Source organism: Leptonychotes weddellii, chromosome 12, assembly GCF_054177405.1.
Source record: "Leptonychotes weddellii isolate Sample4059 chromosome 12, ASM5417740v2, whole genome shotgun sequence".
Lineage (NCBI taxonomy): Eukaryota > Metazoa > Chordata > Mammalia > Carnivora > Phocidae > Leptonychotes > Leptonychotes weddellii.
In genome coordinates this window covers 51,791,799-51,807,289 of record NC_138380.1, presented here as the reverse complement: position 1 = coordinate 51,807,289, position 15,491 = coordinate 51,791,799, and positions in this window count along the sequence as shown.

The window sequence follows — 15,491 nt, the reverse complement described above, 5'->3', positions numbered from 1 at the left end:
TAGACTTGAATACAGTGAACTTAAGGTGACTGAGACATCCAAAGAGAATATAATATGATCATCATATGTCAGATATGATCTCCTTGTACTAGCCTATAAGGTCTATGAGAACAGCTGTGTTTTATCTGGGGCTGCCAAGTATGGTTGTTCAGTATTCAACTCACAGAGGCATAAGTAGCAGCTCTAGAGATGATTCTCAGTACACACCACTGAGTGAATAAATAAGTCAAATGAAGCTCAGGAGAGGACTCAGTATTAAAGCCTTCACATCTCATGATAGATCATTGAACCAAACCCCAATTTCTGATCTAGTCATACATAAATTTCAACCAGGGCTTGTGAAGTGTGCCTTTTTACCAGACTGGGCAATGGGAGGTAGACTGGGAAAATGGGGTAAAGGAAACAAATACAGTCAGGTTAGGGGAAAGATGACATAATCAGGTCACTTGGTAGTTTTAAGAACACATTTCAGTCAGCTACTTAAAAATAGAGGGGATGGGGGAGACGAGGAAAGAGATGAGGCAGAAAAATGAGAAAGCAAGAAAGGGAGAAGCACTCCTGTCTGTTCCATAGTTTGCATTCCCATTTTCTACTTGGAGTAAGGAACAAACCACTGCAGAAAGCCTTGCTAGTTCCTTGCTTCACTCTTCCCACCTTCCTACATCTTCTTCCTCCCAAACATCACCATTTTTAAAGGGGAGGGAGGAAAAGGTTCAGGGAACAGATATTAGAAATAAGAGTCAAGGGGCGCCTGAGTGGCTCAGTCAGTTAAGCGTGTGCCTTCTGCTCAGGTCAAGATCCCAGGATCCTGGGATTGAATCTCGCATCCGGCTCCTTGCTCAGCGGGGAGTCTGCTTCTCCCTCTGCCTCTGCCTCTCCCTCTACTTGTGCTCTCTCTCACTCTGATAGATAAAGAAGAGAGAGTCAAATTGGATGGGTGAGAAAATCTCCGTGTTCAATGTCCATCACAGTGCCCATCTACCAGGTTGACAGAACTGTCACTATCAACAGCTGCTGCCTTTAAAGAATGACATCCTGTCATGTCAGCAGTAACAGGGCTGGACCAAGGCACAAGAGACAAGGGCTTTGAGTCACATGCTCTGATCATAACAGGTGTTTCTCTGGACCTCGGTCTTCTCACCACAAAAAAGAGGAGCAGCCTATCGGAAAGAAACAGACCATCTACATGGACTTTCCTGCTTTCGGCCATCTGGTCAATTTCCCACCGTCATGAAGCATCCCTTGAAGAAGAACCATACTTGCTGTTGTTTAACTGCATTCACTCGGTGAAACATGGTGAGGTTTTAGTCATCGAAGACACATTCAGTTCCTTAGGGGTTGGGGCAAGGAGGATCACGATTATTAGAACACTGGAAATGTTTTTTAGGATAAAAATTGAGTGTCAGGGGCTCTGTGGACCTGTGATGGTAGCCTGTGGCAAAAATTGGTGGTTCACAAAGTTTAGGTTCCAACTACGCTACGGTTTTCTTATAAATAGACGCAGATGCACTGAGGGGACTCTGGGAAGCCGGTCATTTTTCAAGTTTCCTCACAAGAGGGCAGTGCTGCTTAAGAGTTGTAGCCTCTGCCCGGGAGGTGGGGCGGTGGGGGGGGAAGGTGGCGGAAGGGGGGCAGGCTGGCTGCAGGACCCCAGTGTTTATTCCAACTTAGGTATAACTGAAGAATGTTGTTTTGTTCCTGGCCGTGTTATAAGGAACATCTTAGCAAAAGTTATCTTTTATCTTCTCTGAAATTGACAGACTGATGCTGGAATAATAAATAGCCACATATTCTCTTTGCTTCCATCCTGGAAATGAAGGGAATTTAAGAGTATCCATTGGTTAGTGAATCTCTTTTGAGACATAGAGACTGCTCTGTTCCTGGTTCCCAAGGATAGAAACCACCCTCTGAGGGAGGAGTAGACTAGGGCACCAGAACTAGCTCCTCTGAAAAGTAAAATGATCTATGCGAGCTCCAAGGATGCAATCAAAAAGAAATTTCAAGGCATAAAACACAAATGTCAAACAAATGGGCCAGAAGACCTCAATCGGGCGTGTATTGCTGAAAAGCTAGGTGGCTTCTCAATTGTAGCTTTGGAAGGATGCCCTGTAGACCAGCATTCAGTGCCACAAACGGAAAGTTTCCATGTCTAGTGTTATCCTCTTGCTGTATAAGGAAAATAATATGTTTAGGCCAGGGTCTCACTGAAGGGTCTCCCTGTCTGGTCATCTGTTAGAATAAACTAAATATTCTATAAATATGGGCAAATGGTCCTAAATAAATCTAAAATCTGAAGACGTAGTGGTGTGAAATTGGCCAAATGCCTGTTTTGATGAGTTGGCTTGTGAGGTTTTTGTTAAACTCATGATTTTTAATAATGCAGTTCACAAACCAGAACAAGGTCATATGAAGAGAATTACTGCATCTTTGTCACCTCAGCAGTTACTTTGTTTGTTTTGCTTAGAGAATTGGTCATAATCTGGTTATAATTTTGGCCCAAATTCTATATTCTCTCTTGAGCTAAACTGAACAATGGAAACTAAATCTCCTCACCACATGTAACAGTACTAATATACTAACTACAGTAAAATTAAGTCAGGCAGTCTTTTTTTTTTTTTAATATTTTATTTATTTGAGAGAGAGACAGAGAGAGTGAGAGAGAGCACAAGCAAGGTGAGGGGCAGAGGGAGAAGCAGACTCCCCGCGGAGCAGGGAGCCCAACGTGGGGCTCGATCCCGGAACTCTGAGATCATGACCTGAGCCGAAGGCAGTTGCTCAACCGACTGAGCCACCCAGGCACCCCAAGTCAGGCGGTCTTTTAATTCTAGCAAATGTGTGACGGAGCCTGCCTCACAACTGTGCACGCTTCTCATTAAGGAGGGCACTTACTGGGATGAGCACTGGGTGTTCTATGTAAGTAATGAACCACTAAATTCTTCTCCTGAAACCAATATTACACTATATGTCAACTAACGAGAATTCATAAACTTGAAACATGAAGAAAAAAAAGGGATTGTGCACACTTCTAACCAGCATTGATCTTGCAAAGCACTGTTTTGAGCACACAGTTGGAGTTCAGGAAGCAGCTCCCAGCACCTGCAGTGAGCTCTCCACTCGCTAGTTGGGAGATGGTTTGGAAGTGATTGTCTTTAACATCACAGGCATTAACACATTGAACAATTTGAGATGCACACAGTTGAACTTAAAAGTGGCAGTACTGGCTTTAGGTACTAAAGGAAGCATTTTTAACTTAAAAAAAAAGTCAATAACAAATCTCAGCGAAGATGTGGAGAACCCTCAGACGTTGCTGATGGAAATGTGAAATGGTGCAGCCACTTTAGAAAATAATTTGGCAGTTCCTCAAAAAATTGAACCCAACAATTCCATTCCCTAGGTATATTCCCAAGATCACTAAAAACATGTATTCACACATAAACCTATACACAGATGTTCACAGCAGCATTATTTATAATAGCCAAAAGGTGAAAAACAACCTATATGTCCATCAACTGGCAAGTAACTAAATATGGTGTGATGTATCTGTACAATGGAAGAGTATTCATGCATAAAAAGGAATGATAACATAGATGAAAAATTTAGCTAAATGAAGAAAGCACTCACAAATAGACCACATATTATGTCCCATTTATATGAGATTTCCAGAATAGGCAAATCTGCTGGGGCAGAAAGTAAATTGGTAGTTTTCAAGGGCTGGGGTAGGGCCGAATGGGAGCGACTCCTAACAGGTATGGGGTTTTCTTCTGGGGTGACAAAATGTTATGGAATTAAATGATGATGATGATTGCAGAGCTTTGTAAACACACTAAAAACCATTGAGTTTCATGCTCTAAAGAGTGAATTTTATGATATGTGAATTATATTTCAATTAAGAGAGAGACAGAGAGAAAGAGAATGGGCTTTGGCGGAATGTTCCCAGCCATGAAGGAGATGGAAGTAGAAATGAGGTCATTAAAATGCTAGAATCATAACAGCATCATAAATTTGCTCCACCCACATCCCAGTAACACTGTTTACTGAGGACCAAGGCCTGCCTTTTTCCAAATATAGTGATTAGGAAACAAAAGCTTATTGACCTAAACCAAACAACAACAAAAACAAGTGGTAGCATAGTGTCTGTTTTTTCAGCAAATATTTATCTCGCTAGTTAATGTAAACTAATACTCACTAACAGGAAAATTGATTAATAGTAATGTATTAATGCAGTGGAGTGTTACAGCGCAGTAAAAGTGAATGAATCTATACTACATCAACAGAAACTTGACCAAAAATCAAGTAACAAGACTATATAGAGTATGAGATCATTTATATAAAAATTTTAAATGAAAAGCAAAACCGTACACACATACACCACTTAAGGATATATATCTGTATATATATCCTTAATGATACAGATATATGTCCCTAAGTATGCGGTACATATGGTATAACATATACACAACATATTAAGGAATTAAGTATTATGGATATATACACATATATATTACATAGTATAATATATATTAAAAATATTAAAGGATTAAGTATTGAGTATGAGGGGTACATATAAAGTATTAAAAAGTTCATGCAGTGATAAACGTCTGACTGAAGAATAGAAACCCCTGGAGGGGAGAGGAGGAGTGAGAGAAGAAGGACTATTTCAACTACATTTATAATACTGCTTTCCTTATTCTGGGTAGTAGGTACATGAGTTTATACTCTGTTATTCTTTTATACTTTGGATCTGTTAGAAACTTTCTATTATAAACTTTAAAAAATAAAAACAATTTTAAAAAATAATCATGAGGGCTTTATTGTTTGCCTTAAAATCACAACACACCAGGAAAGAAGCATTAAGAGTTTCTCCAAAATACTTTGCAACGGTCCAGTGGCAAGTGTCAAAGCGTTAGAATGTTTTCAAAAATAAACGCAAGAAAACAAGAGGTGGTGTCTCTAGGATTCTGCTTCCATTTCATTGGCGGAACATATTTCTTAGTGTTTGAAAACTACTTAAGTCAGGCGAACTGATTCCCTGCCGCTCTCTCTCTCCAGCCCACCTTCACAGGCTCACACCTATTTGTGACCTATTCGAGGACTGAGCCAGAAAGTGGTCAAACTTTTGATGGAGCGATGAAAAGATTGCTGTTCATCTAAGTGCTTGCCAGTATGTGACAGACACTGATGTAAGAGTGGGAAAGGAATGAGGCTACAGCAAGATGGAATCCCTCTCTTAGTCTCTATCCCAGCTGAATTTTAATGGTATTTTTTAATTAAAGTATAACGTGCATATAGGAAATTACGTAAGTTATGCAAGTACAGCCTGATGCACTTCCTCAAATCAAGTACACCTCATGCCACATGCTGATCCAGCACTCCAGAAGCCTCTTTCATGCCTCATCCCAGTTACTAGTTCTCCTCCAAAGGCAACCACAGTTCTAGTTTCTACCATGTGCAGTCAGTTTTACCTTCCTTTGAACATTAAGCAGAGTCTTACACAACACACTCGTGTGTGTCTGCTTCTTTTTCTCCACATTATGTTAGTGAGATTTGCCCTGTTCTTCTGCGTGGCAAGTTGGTCTGTCAAATGAATGAACTACAATGAATGTCTTCCTAGTCTGAGCATTTGCTCACCTCAGAAGAACCCAAGGTGCTTGAGCTGACCTAGATTTTCTAAAATCAGAGAGGCCTCCTTCTAGAATGACCAGAAGGAAGCAGCACTGCCCTAGCAGGCTTTGGCCTCCAAGGTTGGAGCATCAGAGACACATTCCCTCTCGTTTCTAGTTTCAGGGGATTTCAATGCACTGGGTCACGACGTTCCAAATGTCTTCTTTCTCTCTTTAATGCTGATAGAATATATAGTAATATCCTTTCTACAGCCAAGATACTGGTGAATTTTGCCAAGTTCTCTCTTTTATTCATGATCTAAGTTTATCCATTTTGCTAGTTTAAAAAAAAAAAACTTTTGGCTTTGTTGATTGTCTCTGTTATACATTGCTTTTCAGTTTCATTAATTACTGCTCCTTAATGCTGTTTTCTTCTCCTTCCTTTAGTTTGGTGCCTTTTCCTAACTTTTGAGATGGATGCTTTGATCATTGATTTTCAGCCTTCTTTTTGAAATTTGTTTTCTAAATTAAGGTTTTCTTTTCATCTTCGAAACCATCCTTCTGTACCCTGTGATCTGTGATGCTGGGACTTTTACTGTGCACACTCCATTTCTCCTTCACTCGTGGGCAAGACTGCAAATAAGGGGTAGCATGGTGGAGGAAGAAGGGAATGGCTCTCTCCTGCCCCTCCCTCCCCCCCAGTCCTGAAGCATCGTCTGGCAACAGCCCTTCCTCCCAGCAGCGCTTGGGGGTTGAGTCCAGCTTCCTCATCATTCCTCAGCTCATCCTGTACTCCATAGAGGACCTCTTCCAAACTTCCTGGACTAAAACACCAATTTCTTCCCTTGTCCCCTCAGCCCCAGGAAGCTGCTTCCTGCAATTACCAGCTCTGTGTTTCCTAACTGTCCCTTTTTAGCTTCCTCTTGCTTAACTATGCCTTATATTCATTTCTTTCTGCTAAAATCATTGGTTCGGTTTGTCTTCTGACTGCACTCTGCCGGTAGTTTTCCCAAAGCATATGAAACAAAGAAGTGAAACATTCAAAAGTGGACGCAGAATCTCATTTTCCCCTCTCTCCCAAATTGCTTTTCCTCCTCTGTCCTATATCTTGGTGGAGAAGCAACCAAGTGAAAAATCTGGGAGTTTTTTCCCTAATTTCTTTTTCCCTCTCTCTCCTTTAGCCTCTATAGCCCATCCGCCATCCAATTCCATTGCTCCAGCCAGTTAAGCATCTGACTCTTGATTTCAGGCCATGATTTCAGGGTCGTGAGATGAAGCTCCTCATGGGGCTCCACACTCAGTGTGGAGTCTGCTTGAGATTCTCTCTCTCCCTCTCCCTCTCCCTCTGCTCCTGCCCACCATGTGCATGCTCTCACTCTCAAATAAATAAATAAATCTTTTTTTTTTAAAGTTCCATTGCTTCTGACCCTTATGTGTTTCCCTGGAATTTTTCCCTCCTTTCCATTTTCCCTACCACCACTTTTAATTCAGGCTTGAGTCATTTCTCACGGGGCCTGTTTAACTAGCGTCCCAGCCTACAGCCTCCTTACACACCAATCCCTATCCTACTACCAAAATCAACTTCCAGAGAGGCAAAACTGCTTTCTTTAAAGACATTTCAGGGGCACCTGGGTGGCTCAAGTGTCCAACTCTCGGTTTCAGCTCAGGTCATAATCTCAGGATCGTGAGAGCAAGGCCCGAGTCAAGCGCTATGCAGAGTGGGGAGCCTGCTTGGGATTCTCTCTCTCTCCCTCCCCTCTGCCCCTTCCTTCCCCACCCGCCCCCCACCCACACTCCTCTCTCTCTTAAAAAAAAAAGACACTTCAGAGGCTCCCCATTGCTACAGGGTAAAGCCCAAATGCTCAGTAATACATTCATCTTTCAGCACTTTGTGGGCTGATTTTTGCCCATTCCCTCAGCTTCATCTGTCAGTAATGCCCACCTTCCACAAAAAAAACCTGCCCCCCCACACACAGTCTCCCAGGACGCCTGTCTCTCTGGGCTGTGAACATTCCAAGATGAAAAGATACAGCTTATCCATCATCAACCACACAACTTGGCAATGAGGGCATTAAATAAGCTTCCATGAAATGAGAAAATGACATTCCATGTTTCTATATAGTTTTCATATTCATAAATTTGGATATTTAACTAGACTAGCTGTGATGGTTAATTTTATGTATCAACTTGACTAGGCCACAGTACCCAGATATTTGGTCAAATATTATTCTCAATATTTATGTGAGAATTTTTTTAAAGATTTTATTTATTTTTTTGACAGAGAGAGCACAAGCAGAAGGAGCGGCAGGCAGATGGAGAATTAGGCTCCTCACTGAACAAGGAGCCCCATGTGGGGCTTGATCCCAGGACCCTGGGATCATGACCTGAGCCAAAGGCAGACGCTTAACTAACTGAGCCACCCCGACACCCCTATGTGAGAATATTTTTTAGATGAGATTAACATTTAAATCAGTCAACTCTGAATAAAGCATATTGCTCTCCATATGGGGGGTGGGCCTCATCCATCAATAGAAGGCCTTAGTAGGAAAAAACCCAACCTTCCCAGAAAAGGAGAGAATTCTGCCAGCAGACTACCTTTGGATTCAAATTGCAACTTCTCCCTAGGTCTCTAGCCTGCTGACCTAGTCTGTAGAATTTTAACTTGAAACCCAATCATGCAAGCAAACTCAGCCAATCTCTTAAAATAAATCTCTCTTTACACACACACACACACACACACACACACATACACCTTTGTTCTATTTCTCTGGAAAATTCTAATACATTGATTTTGTATTTGCGGTTTGTTTGCCATCATAAATACAACTCTATATTGATAATTTTCTCTCAAATAATTATTTAGGATTAATATCTAGGACTATATTTCAATTCAAAGGGATAAAAGTTACAATGGATCTTAATAAATATTTTCTAATCTCCATCCAAAAAAGATTGTACCAATATATAATGCCTCAGCATTGCATAAATGCTATATTGGTCTCCACAGTGTTATCCACACATTTCACATTTTAATTTATGATTTTTTAACTGTTCTCTAGGTAGACTATGGCTCTACGTTTACTTACTGGGTATGCTTCCTATTAAATTGTTTGTTTATATATCATTTGCCCATTTGTCCCTGGAGTTTCAGAAGTATAATATGATTTTTTCACTTCAACATTAGCTATGACAGGATCATCACTGTAATCAATAGGTCTAAGTGTGTCCTGGTTCAAGGCTATGAGGAATCTGTGCTTTCTATGCAGGTCGGCCTCTGTACAATTACGAGGATCCCAGGCTGTAGAGGCTCTGCCATCTTTACTCTGTAAGCTTGAAAGTTGCCCTGGGACACATCCCTATCCCAGTCAAGCAAGAAGAGAGAAAAGAAAGAGAGGAATATTCACAGAAGAACTTTTTCAGGCCAGGCCTGGAAATGGAGCTCTTACCTCCACCGTCAAGCCATTTGGTAAACTCATCATACGGCCAACTCAGTGCAGAGGCCCTAGAAATGCAACGCAGCTGCGTACTTAGGAAAGCAAGGATAACACGGATTGTGGGGAGCAACTGGTCACCTCGGCCACAGTATGGAACCTGCTGTGCCCCGTGTTAAGAACGTGGACCCTGAAGAGAGACGCCCATCTGACTATCATATCAAGCAAGGTACTTAGACTTTCTGATCCTGAGGTGCTCTTTGTTTTTTGTTTTTTGTTTTTTTCATTTTTCCAATCTGGCCATAAAAATAAGGACCTTGTAGGGCAGTTGTGAGGATTAAATTAGACAAGTATGTGCAAGTTCCTGGCAAATAGTAGGTTTGTAATATATACCGGATTCCTTCCATAACTTTCTGTCATATTTTTGGTAAGTGTGTGCTTATGTTTTGATCTTTTTGTCATTTGCATTCATGTTCTTCTGTTTGGCAATGTAAAAATGTGGTTTTTATGAAATTTTAAGTCCTCTTTCAATTTGTGCTTTCTTGCAGTGTTTCCAGGAGTTTCAAGCTGTAATTCCCCCACTGTTGAGGATGATGTCTGCTCTGTGCCTTCTAGTTTGCCTACGGTTTGAGTTTGTATTTTCTTCTTTTATTCTCCTGTACTGCAAGTTCTGGAACGGCCTCTAAACCCTTCCCAATGTCAAATTCCAAAAATCAAACTGTGAAATAGGACAAGTATCCCTCCTACCAGCCGATTTCTTGTCAGTCTTTCCCTCCTTTTTTTCTTTCCTTGAGAGCTGCTTGTCCTCCCCAATCCTCTTCTGAATGCTCTCTAGATCTCTCTTCCCTGCCAACATTTGCCCTCAGCAAAAACGGCTCAATTATGTCAAAATGACTGTGAGAGATTTAAAGACTGATATGGGTCTTTGGTGGAAAACAATCACCTGGGGGCTGATTGAAATGTAAATCCCCAAATTTCTGATTCAGATGGTGTTGGTACAAATCTACATTTTAACAAGGACCCTAGGTGACTTTAAAACATACTCCCACACTTAGAAAAAGTGGCTTAACTCCTTGCAGAGACATTTACACATAAGGTCTTAAACTGTAGAGGAGAAAAAGTCATAATAACATTATTTCAGGCCTAACAATGGATAAGAAAGCTCTTCTGGAGAGAGTGTAGGTTTCCTTGTACTCTCAAAATTGCATATATTCTTCTTTATAGTTACTGGTACTGTAATCACCTTTTTTTCCTACAGGTAAGAATAAATACTCACTGGTCTGTGGCCTTCTCCGAATCAAACCAACTGTTTTCTAATCAATTGCTGCATGAGCTGTGTGATTTAGTGTCTAAGGAAACTAACGTGATTAGACCTCCCGATTGCTTTGTAAGGTGTTATTTTTACAGCCAAGGGGGAAAAAAATCAAGTACAGATAGCAAGTTATATTTCTTTTTTTTAAAGATTTTATTTATTTATTTGAGAGAGAGAGAGAGCATGAGAGGGGGGAGGGTCAGAGGGAGAAGCAGACTCCCTGCCGAGCAGGGAGCCCGATGCGGGACTCGATCCTGGGACTCCAGGATCATGACCTGAGCCGAAGGCAGTCGCTTAACCAACTGAGCCACCCAGGCGCCCGCAAGTTATATTTCTAACTGTGCCTCTCTCTGAATGCTCCAACCACTTCAGTCTTATTGTTGAGTCCTCTAATAATTTTTCTCATTCTTAAGATGCTGCTTTCATTATCTTGCTTCTAAAAGAAAAGGCAGATATTAACATAACATAGAGTCATCTTATTTCTCACCACACAAGAATTCTATTTCCCAGACCTCTTTACTGAGCTGAGTAGGTAAAACAGAAAACCTTTTATAGCACACAGTGAGTGACAATGCACTTGCAAGGCCCCACAGGGTCAAGTTACAGGAGTGGCTTAGTGCAGTGCTTGCCGTGTTTCACCCCGAGTGATTGCCATTTCAAGCATCCCCCTACAGAGGCGTGATCTTCAAAGCACCGAGAGGAAAGAACAATCATGTAAATAATATTCCAACGTGGAAGAGAGTGCGCAGGGCACTAAGACCTGTGCCTCTGACAGAGGAAAGCAGGACCAAAGGCCAAAAGCCTACGGGACATAAATATTCTGCTAAGGACCTTCTAAGACATCTAAAACAGAATTTGTAGTGGCTCTGTTTGATCATCAAATGAAAGGCTGCCATCAATCAAGAAGATGAAGGACAGTTTTCATCCAGAGGACTGAAAAGTCTTCCAACATCTGGTCTGGGAAAGGTTCGGTGGTATGAGTGTAATTCGGATATCCTACTGGAAAGTGGATTGAAGGACTGCAGTTGGTGCTTGTCTTTTCTCAAGGTACAGGGATTGATGACCAGAGAGGAGGGCTAATGACTCAACCAGAGTGGAGTATTATTCAGCCTGACTGGCAGAAATCCCTTTGAGGCTCTCCTTTGTCCCACGTTGTTCGAGTTATTAAATTAAAAAATAGTACCTGCTTTTCCTTAAAAGGAAAAGTCACCGTATTTCCCTCCTCTCCACCCCCCCTTTTTTTTTAATTTAAATTGTGGCAAAATACAGATAACATAAAATTTCCCATCTTAACCATTGTGAAGTGTGTAGTTCACAGGCATTAAGTAGGTCACATTATTGGGCCTCTCTGCCTCCGTTTATTTTAAAATTATTAAGCAAACTACTGCACTAATTCTAGGACAAAATAGAGGGTCCCAATAATTGTGAAAAATGGTATCTGAGGCTCCAACTCCACCTGTCATTTTAGGACTAACAGAACCCTTGAAGTGCCTCCGCATACACATTTCCCTTGACACGCACAGGCTCGCACGCAAGGCCCACTACGTAATGATTTCCGGAGGCCCAGAGGCGGCTCCGACCGCGTGGATGCCGCTTGTTCTGTGTTCTGTCACTGCTAGGAGAGCTGGTAGCAGAGTTTCCAATCCACCAAAGCAAAGCCACAAGATTCCTTCCTCCTGTCCCACAGTTCCCCATACACTGCAGTTTCAAGTCCCTAGCGACTCAGTGAGGCTCTCTGTGAACCCCTCCCTTTCTGCTCTGCTCAGGGCCCCTTCCCAGGAAATCAGCTTCGTGGGCTGGACCAGAGGAGACTCGAAATGACAGTTGTCACATTATCCTCAGTCCACCCTCCGCTCCAAAGCCTGAGCCTTGTTATACGAGCAGGCCTGTGTCTTCTGACTCTCTCATCGGTTAGGACGAGGACCTTTTTTCTCCTGCAAATATGCACTTCAGAAGCCTGCTGCCGCAATATCAAGCATCTCCAGACATGTCCAAAGCCAAGGCGAAACAGCTAAGGCTCAAACTCGGATCTCCATTCTACTCCCCTACCATAGGCTAGTGGTCTCTGATCTGTAGGCATGTGCTTCTAGAGTTGCTTTAGAATTCAAAGTACATTGTCAGCGCGGCTTGATATTCGTAGTGATGTGTTTGCTAGCCGTGGAGAAAAGAAAGTGAACGCTTACGCGCTTTCCAGTTCTTAAATAAACAATGACTTGAAAGAGTCACCGTATTACATCACATCAAACTCTGGAGCTCGAACTCGCTTCTCAAGCACTGCTACCTAGCAAACTCTCACAGCCACCAGAGTACAAGTAGTAAGATGGAGAAGGTATAGGAAACGCACATGGTGTCGAACTGTGTCATATCGCTCTATCTCTACAGCAATAATAAAAATGCCTTACATTTATTTAGACAGTCTGTAGATAGGCACAGTTTACTTTAGAGCCTCGCAGCAACCATTGTCAAGTCCACAGGGTAAATACCATCACCTCTATTTTACAAATGAAAAGCTGTTCAGCAAGAGAGCCTGAGAGAAAATGGCTGATAAGCAGCAGAGCGAGGGGAACTGCAATCTCTTGAACCCTGTAAAATTATAACGCCTCGGGCCGCCTGGGTGGCTCAGTCGTTGGGCATCTGCCTTCGGCTCAGATCGTGATCCCAGAGTCCTGGGATCGAGCCCCGCATCAGGCTCCCTGCTTGGCGGGAAGCCTGCTTCTCCCTCTCCCACTCCCTCTGCTGTGTTCCCTCTCTCGCTGTCTCTCTGTCAAACAAATAAATAAAATCTTAAAAAAAAATAAAATTATAACGCCTCAATGGGAAACGTGAAGAAAGGCAAATTGACCCCCAGATTATTTCACTCCTCTCGACATTCCATTTCCCACCCACCTTGGCCAGCTTCCTTCCAACTGACCGTTTGCACTAGCTATCCCTCACAGACAAGAGACCTGAGGTATATTTAGGAGTGTCACAGAGAAAGAAGTTGGTGGAAGAATTGCAACAAAGGTATGAGCTTGGGTTTCTCCTCAAGAAGCCATTGAGATCTGACCAGTAAGTCCTAATTGCCAAAGAAGAACAACTTTCAGAGTTAAAGCAACTGCAGTAACAGGCTATGTTGTAACTAGCACAAACACAAGCAAATTACATAGTGGGTGCAATCTGTTTTTGAGACTTTTAGGCTTGAGCAATAGAGCTACTAAGGCACCAAATTCTTCTAACGGTTGTAATAATTTACTAGAAAACTCCAATTTGTAGTGATAATGCTATAGAGCTGAATAATCTGTTTGATGCAACAGCATAGAATTTCCATACAGATGTCTTGAAGATAAGTGGGGTCGGACTGTACCCACTACTTAACTCTGCCATTTTAAACCAGGGAACTTTTAACCAGTTTTTACCTTGACCCTTACTCTTTGCTTAGCCAGCCATGTGGTCAGTGACTACCATCACCAAAGTGATGTAAAGAATGTGAAATTGATTTGTCACCTAATCCTGAACAACAGAGTAATCCTGAAGGATACTGTTTAAAATCTTCTCATAGAAGAGAAATAAATACAAATCACAAGTTAATTATCAAATTACTAATAAATATTTCTAGAAGAAATAATTGCACTATTTTAAAAATGCTGGATTTACTATTGAGATTAAAAAAAAGCACTGTGAAAACAAACAGAAAAATTTGCTTTTGATGAAAAACTGACAGAATAATATCTTTGTGACAATGAAATATGTTTAAAGAAACTGACCTGAGAAACATAGAAACATAATTGACATTGGCTGAACACAGTAAATTTATTGACTTACAATTGATAGAAAGATCCATTTAGGACAAGAGAATTGAATTTTATAGAGATAATGGCCACAATGAAGAAAGCTCTAGGAGCCAGTTAGGAGTCATTTCCAGGTTATATTGTTAAGTAAAAAAAGGTAAAGTCCAAAAGAGTATCTGTAGAATCCTACCTATTTTGTAAGAAAATAAAAGGAATAAGAAAATATCTAGGGCGCCTGGGTGGCTCAGTTGGTTAAGCGACTGCCTTCGGCTCAGGTCATGATCCTGGAGTCCCGGGATCGAGTCCTGCATCGGGCTCCCTGCTCGGCAGGGAGCCTGCTTCTCCCTCTGACCCTCCCCCCTCTCATGTGCTTGCTCTCTCTCATTCTCTCTCTCTCAAATAAATAAATAAAATCCTTAAAAAAAAAAAAGAAAATATCTAGTGTTGGCTTATATGAGACACAGGAAAGATAAAGCAGCTAACACAAGTAGTTACTAGTAGCAATAGGAAGGAATCCCCATTCCACTCTACCGCAGAGGAGATACAAGAAGAGCAAAACTATTCTGAGTGTAAATTATTTCTTCAGTTTCGATTTTTATACCATACACATGTTTTGCATATCCAATGAATACAATTAAATCAGAAATGATAGAAAAAGTAAATTCTAAAATTAAATATGATGAGAAACTAGTAATCCTAACTATATATGTGATTAATAACATAATCATACAGAAAAAATAAGTAATTCATGTATCAGAACACAGTATTGTGGGATATATCCTGGAAACAAAAAAAGAAAAATGCAAAGTAATCTCAAACTACTTAGTAGTTTTGTTGCTATTGGTGTTGTAATTCTGAAACGCTGCAATGTGGAGTAAAGGAGTAAATACCGTGCCCTTGTTAGGAACCCGTAATTTCACCATAGGAAGAGATATAAAATGGAATGGGAGAAAGCAGGGAAAACTCATATGTTGTTGAAGTGAATTGAAAATATCAATACAAATTATTTTTTTTATTATCCTAGCTCTATCCGTTGAAAAGGCCTAGATCTTGATTTCCAAATACATTCTTCAGGAAAAGGGAAGCCAGGACTGTTTGGAGACATAACTGATCCCAGGGCTGGGAGGCGCCTGGAACAACCCCAGCAAAGAAGCTCTCAAACATCAATAGGACACTAGCTGTTGAAGTGGCGCACGCTGGCTAAATAAATTTGGAACAATGTCAGCGTCAAAAAGAGTCATGATGGTCGTGGATTTTATCACGCTGAACAGAACAGCTCTCAATGGGGTAAGTCCTGCAGGACGGCACTCCCGGACTCTTGAAAGGAGTCAGTGTCATGAAGAACAGAGGGAGGCAGTGGGATTGTTCTAGACTGAGACGC